This window comes from Heterodontus francisci, chromosome 39, assembly GCF_036365525.1.
Source record: "Heterodontus francisci isolate sHetFra1 chromosome 39, sHetFra1.hap1, whole genome shotgun sequence".
In the NCBI taxonomy this organism is placed as follows: domain Eukaryota; kingdom Metazoa; phylum Chordata; class Chondrichthyes; order Heterodontiformes; family Heterodontidae; genus Heterodontus; species Heterodontus francisci.
Genome location: NC_090409.1, coordinates 4,173,370 through 4,182,109, shown reverse-complemented (window position 1 = coordinate 4,182,109; position 8,740 = coordinate 4,173,370). Strand labels below are relative to the sequence as shown.

The window sequence follows — 8,740 nt, the reverse complement described above, 5'->3', positions numbered from 1 at the left end:
TCCTGTGTTTGTCTGTCAGGTTTGTAATTCAGTTTGTATTGGATATTGAAGAGAATCTCTTTTCAAGATGATTGTACATCGTACTGTGTTTAAAGCAACCAACTTGTAAAATGGCAGAAAATGAATGTTTCAATACCTGTGTGACCAGATTCTTCCAATGCTTTTCAACAGCTAGATTGATGATGCTTGTAATCTGTATCCCTTGGAGAATGGGAGAGGAGAATAAAAACATGGTGCATGAACAGGTCAGACTGTGTAAAATGGGAGCACAGAAATATTGCCACCTCATTGAAAGTTAATGAGATTTATTCTCAGTCAGATACCTGTCCACAATGAACAATTGAATACATTAATTGTCCACTTTCAATCTAAATGGGACTGAGGTTCCAACAGAGAAGTTTTCTGGAAAATACCTGCTGCAGTTTTAAAATTGATGAACTGGAACATCTTATACTAACTTTCAAATAACTGTCGTGATTGTATAGTTCTCATAGTGGAGAGAAGGAGTTGTTTATAAATATAAGCAGAAAGACACATTTGTGGATTGGTGAATGAGCTTTAACTTTCTGAAATGTATTTGTCCATTGGTTGCAGGTCACTGGAAATTCTTTTTTACATTTCAATTGCAGCAGCAGCAGTTAACAGCAAAATGTCTGATTAATCAGAGTAGTGGGTCTGGGAAACACTTAAACAGCCGAGACCCTGTAAAACAGAACTCCAAGTAATATTTTAAATCAGGCACTGAACTGACAGAGCGGTAAAGGCCTGCTCAGGTCAGGGAAAAAAACCCGTACCCAAACCTGACTGAACCACATTGGACCCGAGCCCGACCCGGCCTGAGTATCTCCATTTATTCCCACGCCCGAAATAACCCGAGCCTTACCCGACCACCAGAATGTTTACTTTATCTACCTCCCGATTCCGAATCTGCAGGAAGCAGCATCATGAGCTCAATGACGTCATAGAGATGCACACTTGCTCACTGAGCAGACTCAGAGTTTCCCTCCTTGATGACCCGGACTCCCAGCTTAGGTTGGCTTTTCAACTTTTGACACTTATTAAACTCAACTTCCCAGCAGAATTAAATGTAATACTTCCTGTGTGTGTCCGACACGGACTCAGCCCGACCTGGACCCAGCCCGACCCGAACCTGGCCCGACCTGATCCGAGCCCGAAAGCCAGACCCGGAAGAGCGACCCGACACGACCCGGACCCGACACAGGTCGTCGGGTCCCGTCGGGTTCAGGTCGGGTGGCAGGCCTTGACAGAGCGGAGGTCAGATGAGGATTGAATTAATTTCTGTCACTGAATCTAAACAGGAAGTAAATCTGTCAGGAATGGAAGACTTTTGTTTATCTGTGAGCTTGTGGCGCAACGGTAGCGCGTCTGACTCCACATCAGAAGGTTGTGTGTTCAAATCACGTCAGGCTCAGCTATATTTTACAGCAGCTCAAGTTCCTGGATTTGAGATCAGAATCGAGTTCGTTCTCTTGGAATGTTCGTGCATGGTAGAATTTCAAGATCAACTTTAATAGATTAAAGTCCTGATTTCTGGTTCCGTTCCATTTCCATGCTCAGTTCTTATTTCACACTGTTTTATATCAGAACAATGTTTCAGGGATGTGATGTGTCCATTGTTTGTGCAATCGCTCTGTCACCCAGTGTGAGAAATAAAACACAAACCGCACAGCGTGCGGCTCAAACCCATACCTGGCTCTGTCTATAGGCCGCTTAGTTCAGTTGGTTAGGACGCAGTGTTGATAACAACAAGGCTGTGGATTTGATCCCCATGTGCGCTGTCACATGGTCAGTCATTAATTTGACACATTTTTGGAACACTTAAAATCCAACTTTTAGATGCAAACAAGTTTACATAAAATGTCAAAGGGAATTTATTTTGAATAACATCCATTGCATCTTTGTCACTGGTCTGGAGTAACACAGAATTCTTTCCAATTATCTTCCATTTGCTGATAAACATTGAACTCGTGGCCTGTTCTCGTTAATGGTCACGAGCAGCAAAAACAGACAGAGCAAGTCTGACCGCCCAGAGATGTGGAAAAGGCTTCAGTTTGGGACATATGCAGCAAATCAAATGTTCACCCGGCCCCGAAAGATTCAAAAACTGGGGAAAAGGACACAAGGAGATAGAGAATAAGCTAAAGCTGACAATGTAAATATTTCCCATCATTGATATCTCTCTATTCCAATAAAACCTTCAGAGTTGGGTAAATAATTTCAGTGTAAATTGTGCAGCTCAAGAGTCAAAACCAAAGGGCGATGCAGAATAAAGGAGAACTGCCAAAACCCCAGATTGAACCAGGCATCTTCAGTCGAACACTCTCCCAACTGAGCTATTTCAGTCTCACAGGCTTGGGATGATAAGTGGCAAGTAACATTCGCACCACACAAGTGCCAGGCAATGACCATCTCCAACAAGAGAGAATCTAACTATCTCCCCTTGACATTCAATAGCATTACAATCACTGAATCCCCCACCATCAACATCATGGAGGTTACCATGGGTAGCCATGCAAATAACGTGACTACAAGAGCAGGTCAGAGGCTTGGAATCCTGAGGTGAGTAATTACAGTGCAGCTGTTGGCTCCACCCCAGGGGCTGAATTTGTTCTGTAAACCATGAAGCAGCTTCCTCTCAAATTCCAGGTTTATCAAAAAATCCTCTTACAAAAGCCCCAAAGTGTGATATTTTCCTCTCACTCATCCATGACTCCTGACTCCCCAAAGCCTGTCCACCATCTGCAAATCACAAGTCAAGAGTGTGATTGAATACTCTCCACTTGCCTGGATGGGTGCAATTCCAACTCAAGAATGTCAACACCGTCCAGGACAAAGCAGCCCACTTGATTGGCACCCCATCTACAAACATTCACTCCCTCCACCATCGGCACACTGTGGCAGCAGTATGAACCATCGACACGATGCACTGCAGCAATGCACCAAGACTCCTTAGACAGCACCTTCCAAACCCAGCGAACTTTACCACCGAGAAGGGCAAGGGCAGCAAATGCAGGGGATACCACCACCTGCAAGTTCCCCTCCAAGCCATACACCATCCTGACTTGGAACTATATCGCCGTTCCTTCACTGTCGCTGGCTCGAAATCCTGGAACTCCCTTTCTCACAGCACTGTGGGTGTACCTACCCGACATGGACTGCAGCGGTTCAAGAAGGCAGTTCACCACCACCTTCTCATGGGCAATTAGGGATGGGCAATAAATGTTGGCCTAGCCAGTGTTGCCCACATCGCATGAATGAATGAATAAAAATGCGAAGTATCCCTTGTGTCATTCTTTTGGTAGAAAATATAACCCTGGTGGAATTGCCCCTCCCAATCACACCTCACTTCATAGAACATAGAAAATGGAGAACATTTATGGCACAGAATGAGACCATTTAGCAATCGTGTCTGTGGCAGCTGAAAAAGAGCTATCCAGCAAAATCCCACTTTCCAGGTCTTGGGAATGGGATCTGAACAAATCTCAGAGCTCACATTATGTGAATGTTCTGTTGAAGTGTTGGTGAGCTGATATAACAGAGGAGATTCACACTGTTGGACACAGTGTGAAATACATTCAAGTATTTATAAAACATTACAACATGTGAGTAATATTCCCCTTGATTTCTCAGCACTGATGGATTGTGAAGTGGGAGACAGCCAGAAGTCCCAGTGATCCACACTGACCCTGAGCTGAGAATGAAATGAGAAAAAGTTCAATCTTCAGCAGCGAGATGCTGCAGAGAGGTAAGAGTCCTGAATCAAGAAGAGACTTTCTCATACTGCTGTTGAATCTCATTTGAAACACTCCTTGAACTCTCTGCCGAGGAATTCAGAGCTGGATAACGCCTGTAAAATCAGCCTAAATAGGAAATAGAAAACACCCACCGTGGGCTCAAACTCAAAAACTTGAGATTCAGAGTTTCATGCTTTCATCGACTGAGCTCACCAGGCCTGAGACAGTGTCCCCGTCCTGTCTGTTATTGGACGGTGCAGCTGTTGGCTCCACCCCAGGGGCTGAATTTGTTCTGTAAACCATGAACCAGCTTCCTCTCAAATCCCAGGTTTATCAGTAAATCCTCTTACAAAAGCCCCAAAGTGTGATATATTCCTCTCACTCATCCAGAATAAAAGTTACATCTTTTGCTCTTTTTACCTTCCAAACATTGACTTCTATTTTACTCAGCATTTATTTACTCTCTCCTTTTTATGTTGTGCATTTCCTAATAAACATTTCATTTCAATTATTTATGAAGGATGAAATGCACAGAAAAGATTTTCTGCAATGGTACCGGGGTGTGGGACAGAGTGAGTGGTTCGGATCTGGAATACACTGTCTGAGAGTGTGCTGGAGGCAGATTCAATCGTGGCTTTCAAAAGGGAATTGGATAAGCAGCTGAATAGAGAAGATTTGCAGGGCTACAATGAATGGGCAGAGGAGTGGAATTAGCTGATCTGCTCTTGCAAAGAGCTGTCATGGACATGATGGACTGAATGGTCTCCTTCTGTACTGTAACCATTTGATTCCTTGATTCTAACTCTGTCAAAGTTGTTCTGAACTTGCTCTGCTCCAAGGAGAACAACCCCAGCTTTTCCAGTGTCTGCACATAACTGAAGTTATGAGGAACCATGGGGAACCCACTGTAAACCTTCCTCCAGACAGAAATACAACTGTTCACCACCACACTGTGACCCAGCTGTTCACATGATTTGGATGCGGGGACCAAATGTAGTATTTCCAAATTTGCAGATGACACAAAACTAGGTGGGAATGTGTGTTGCGAGGAAGATGCAAAGCGGCTTCAAGGGAATTTGGACAGACTTAGTGAGTGGACAAGAAAGTGGCACATGAAATATAATGTGTAAAAATGTGAGGTTTTGCACTTTGGTCGGAGAAACAGATGTGCAGACTATTTGTTAAATGATAAGAGTGTGAATGTGCAAAGGGGCCTGAGTGTCCTTGTCAATAAGTGACTGAAAGCTAACATGCAGTTGCAGCAAGCAATTAGGAAGGCTAATGATATGTTAGCCTCTATCACAAGATGATTTGAGTACAGGAGTAGTGAAGTCTTGCTTCAATTGTATATAACCTTGGTTGGACTGCACTTTGGAATACTGTGTGAAGTTTAGTTCCCCTTACCTTCGGAAGGATATCATTGCCAGAGAGGGAGTGCAACGAAGGTTCACCAGACTTGTTCCCGGGATGGCGGGACTGTCAAATGAAGAGAGATTGGGGAAACTGGGCCTGTATTCTCTCGAGTTTTGAAGAATGAGAGGTGATCTCATTGAAACTTACAAAATATTTAAAGGGATAGACAGGGTAGATGAAGCTAAGATGTTTCCCCCGGTTGAGGAGTCTAGAACCAGGGGACACAATTTCAACGTAAGGGGAAAGCCACTTCGGAAAGCGATGAGGAGAAATTTCTTTACTCAGAGGATTGTGAATCTTTGGAATTCTCTACCTCAGAGGGCTGTGGAAGCTCAGTCATTGATTATGTATAAAGCAGAGATTGACAGATTTCTAAATACAAATGACATAGGGGATATCGAGATAGTGTGGGAAAAAAACATTGATGTGGATGATCCGTCATCATAATATTGAATGGCAGGGTGGGCTCGACGGGCTGAATGGCCTACTCCTGCTCCTATGTTCCTATCAGTCTGCAAACATCATATGCATGCTGTCATTGTCCCTTTTATTCCATGGGCTTCAGTTTTACTGGCAGTCTAGTATGTGACATCATCAAGAAGGTTTTCAATAAGTTCAATAAGGAGAAATTGTTTCCAGTGGCAAAAGGGTCAGTAACCAGAGGATGTATTTATCAGGTGATTGAGAAAAGAACCAGAGGCGAAATGAGGAATGATGTTTTATACAGTGATGTGTTATGATCTGGAATGCACTGTCTGATCAGGACTTGAAAGCAGATTCAGTCGTAACTTTGAAAAGCAATTGGGATAAATACTGGAAGGAAAAATGTACAGATTACAGGAGACAGCACTGACACAATGGACCAAATGGTCTCCTTCTTTGGGTATCATTCTATGGTTTTATGAACATAATGTTGATACAATTCGCTGAGTTGGAAGGGAAGTGACCCCAGATTCCGGGTATTCTAAACACCAGACCCAAACCAAATGAAGAAGCCCGTTGCTTAATCTCTGTTTTTTACACCAGCTTCTCCTCGCTCTTTCTGTGTTTCCTGCCTGATCTGTTCCTCTGACCTTCATTCCTGACACTCTATTGAGAATGGCCAAGTCACTGCTCCTCTCACTCACACCGTCACTCCACCCCTTGACCCACTTCCAAACCTCTCTGTTCAACAGCACCTCACATCGGCTCCTCTGCTCCATTAATATAACAGGAAAACATTTTCAAACAGACATTTCCAGATAGTGAACGTTCCAGTAAGACAAGGGAAAGATCAGATTCACATTCACTTTAAACACAGAGAGAGCAGCTCTCCCTGTTCAGTCCAAGGAGCAGATGTGGTTTCACTCCCATTAGTCTTGGAGACATGGTCCAGAATTTTAAGGGACAGTTGGAGACGGGAATGGAGGCCGGGGAGGGGGAGGGGGGTGTATAAAATAGGGATGGAAGACGTTGGACCGGATTTTTCTGTCGGCGGCTGACATGGAGGGCAGACTTCGCACATCCACTCGGCAAGAAGGCATTTAACGTATTTATGAATCCAATTGTCAGCAATTTTATTCACTGGATCCAATTGAACTAATAGCACACGGGAACCACGGGGCTTCAGAGCCTCGCCTGGTTAAAGGAGGTGACTGGGAGGTGGGAGCTGAGTGTTGGCTTCACTGGGAAGCTATCGGGTGAGGCAGCGTCACTTGGCAGCAAGGGTGGAGGGGGAAAGGGCATCGGGAAACACCGTCAGGAGTGGGGGCCAATGTGCCAGCTCTGCAGTGGGAACAACACCAGGGTGCCATTGGGGCAGTGCCACTTTATTGAGGATGACAAATGAGGTACATGTGGCTGGGTGTTATTTACTGTGAAGGCCTTGCACTCAGGGTGGGGCAACCTGTCATGGGCCTCATTCGAGGCTCCCATTGAGGAGGAGGAGGAGGAGTAGAGAGGAAGGGAGGGAGGCGCAAGCACCAGCAGGGGCACCACAGCAGCTTGGGGGCCCACAGGAAGGCCAGCCTCGAACAGGAGGCTGGACAAGGAGGCAGAGGAACACGTCAGCCGAGGTTCAACTACCTGCAGATGTCCGAGTGACAGTGTCTCCGCAGACTGCACCTCTCCACGGAGGTCGTCACTGATCTCTCTGCCATGATGCAGCTGTGCCCCATGCGACTTGGTGGGCACCTGATGCCAGTGTCACTGAAGGTCACCGTGCCACTGAACTTCTTCACCACCAGATCATTGCGGGGATCCACTGGAGATATGCGTGGAATCTCACAGTCTGTCCTGAATCAGTGCATCATGGAGGTCACCAATGTCCTGTTCAGGAGGGTCAGTGACTATGTGCACATTGATCCAAACAGTCAAGCTGAGAGAGCTATCGGATTCGGGGCCATCGCTGGATTCCACCAGGTGTAGGGTGTCATTGACTGCACCCATGTGACCATCAAGGCTCCTGCAGACCAGCCAGCAGCCTTCAACAGGAAGGGATTCCACTTGCTCAGTGTGCAATTGGTCTGCGACCACTGCAAATGGATCCCATAGGTGTGTGCACAAATCCCGGGAAGCAGCCACAACGCCTGCATACCAAGGCACTCCCAGGTGCCAGATCCCTTCCGCGGCCCCATCCGCTTTCAGAGATGGATCCTGAGGACATGACTACTGACGTCTGTGAGGAACCTACGCACGGATGCAGAGGAGAGGTACAACACCTGCTGCGGGTCAACCCGAGCGATCATCAAGGAGGCCATTGGTCTCCTGAAGTTGAGATTCAGGTGCCTAGATCGATCCAGTGGACCCCTTCAGTATGTCCCGGCGAGGGTCTCGCATATCGTGGTGGTTTGCTGTGCACAGCACAATCTGGCATTACAGAGGGGTGAGGTGTTGACTCGTGAGGATATCGTGGAGTGTGATGTCTCCTCTGATGATGAGGAAGTGGAGGAGGATGGTGCCCAAGCAGTGCCAGATGAAGAACCTCAGGCACAGCAGGAAAGGGGCCATGAGATACACACAAGGGAGACATGAGACACCCTTATACATTCAAGTTTCCTTTGAGCCTTACCACCTTCTGGAACCACAGCAATAAAGTCTTAGCTTTAAGCAGCCCTGTTGTCAACTCCTTCCTTCTGCACTGCCGCGTCCAGGTACACATCGCACAGTGACAAGGCCGAAGCTTTGTGAACTTAGGGCTTGGTCCCTCACTTCCAGCCCCTTGGGAGGAAGGGTTTAAATGAAGTCCCAAAGGGCATCAACAATAGGAAGGAGACACAGTGAGAGAACTTCATTTCTTTATTCCGTGTGATACCAAACGCAACCCTATCCATCTGGAATGTACATTCACCGTGAACCCCTCAGTGAATCTAGGTGCTCTTCTTAAATCTTTTCCGGGTGCTTCTACGTGGTGCTCCCCCTGCTCTCTCAGCTGAGGTGGAGACAGGCTGCTGACCTTGCTGCCCCATGGCTTGGGATGACATTGGTGGCCGTCCTCTGGCTGCCTGAGGCCTGGAGGGCCCCGGCACACTGAGGGCCTCCTGCACAGGTACAGGGACCGCCCTCTGGCATCGAGGGTGATGGAGGCAGGCACT

The 8,740-nt window shown here is 46.5% G+C and overlaps 1 non-coding gene across 1 annotated transcript; it reads left to right on the top strand.

The window, feature by feature from the left end:
- The first annotated feature begins 1,360 nt into the window (after positions 1-1,360).
- trnaw-cca (transfer RNA tryptophan (anticodon CCA)) lies at positions 1,361-1,432 on the top strand. Its single transcript has one exon. It is a non-coding gene; the product is annotated as a tRNA-Trp (tRNA).
- The last annotated feature ends 7,308 nt before the right edge of the window (positions 1,433-8,740 follow it).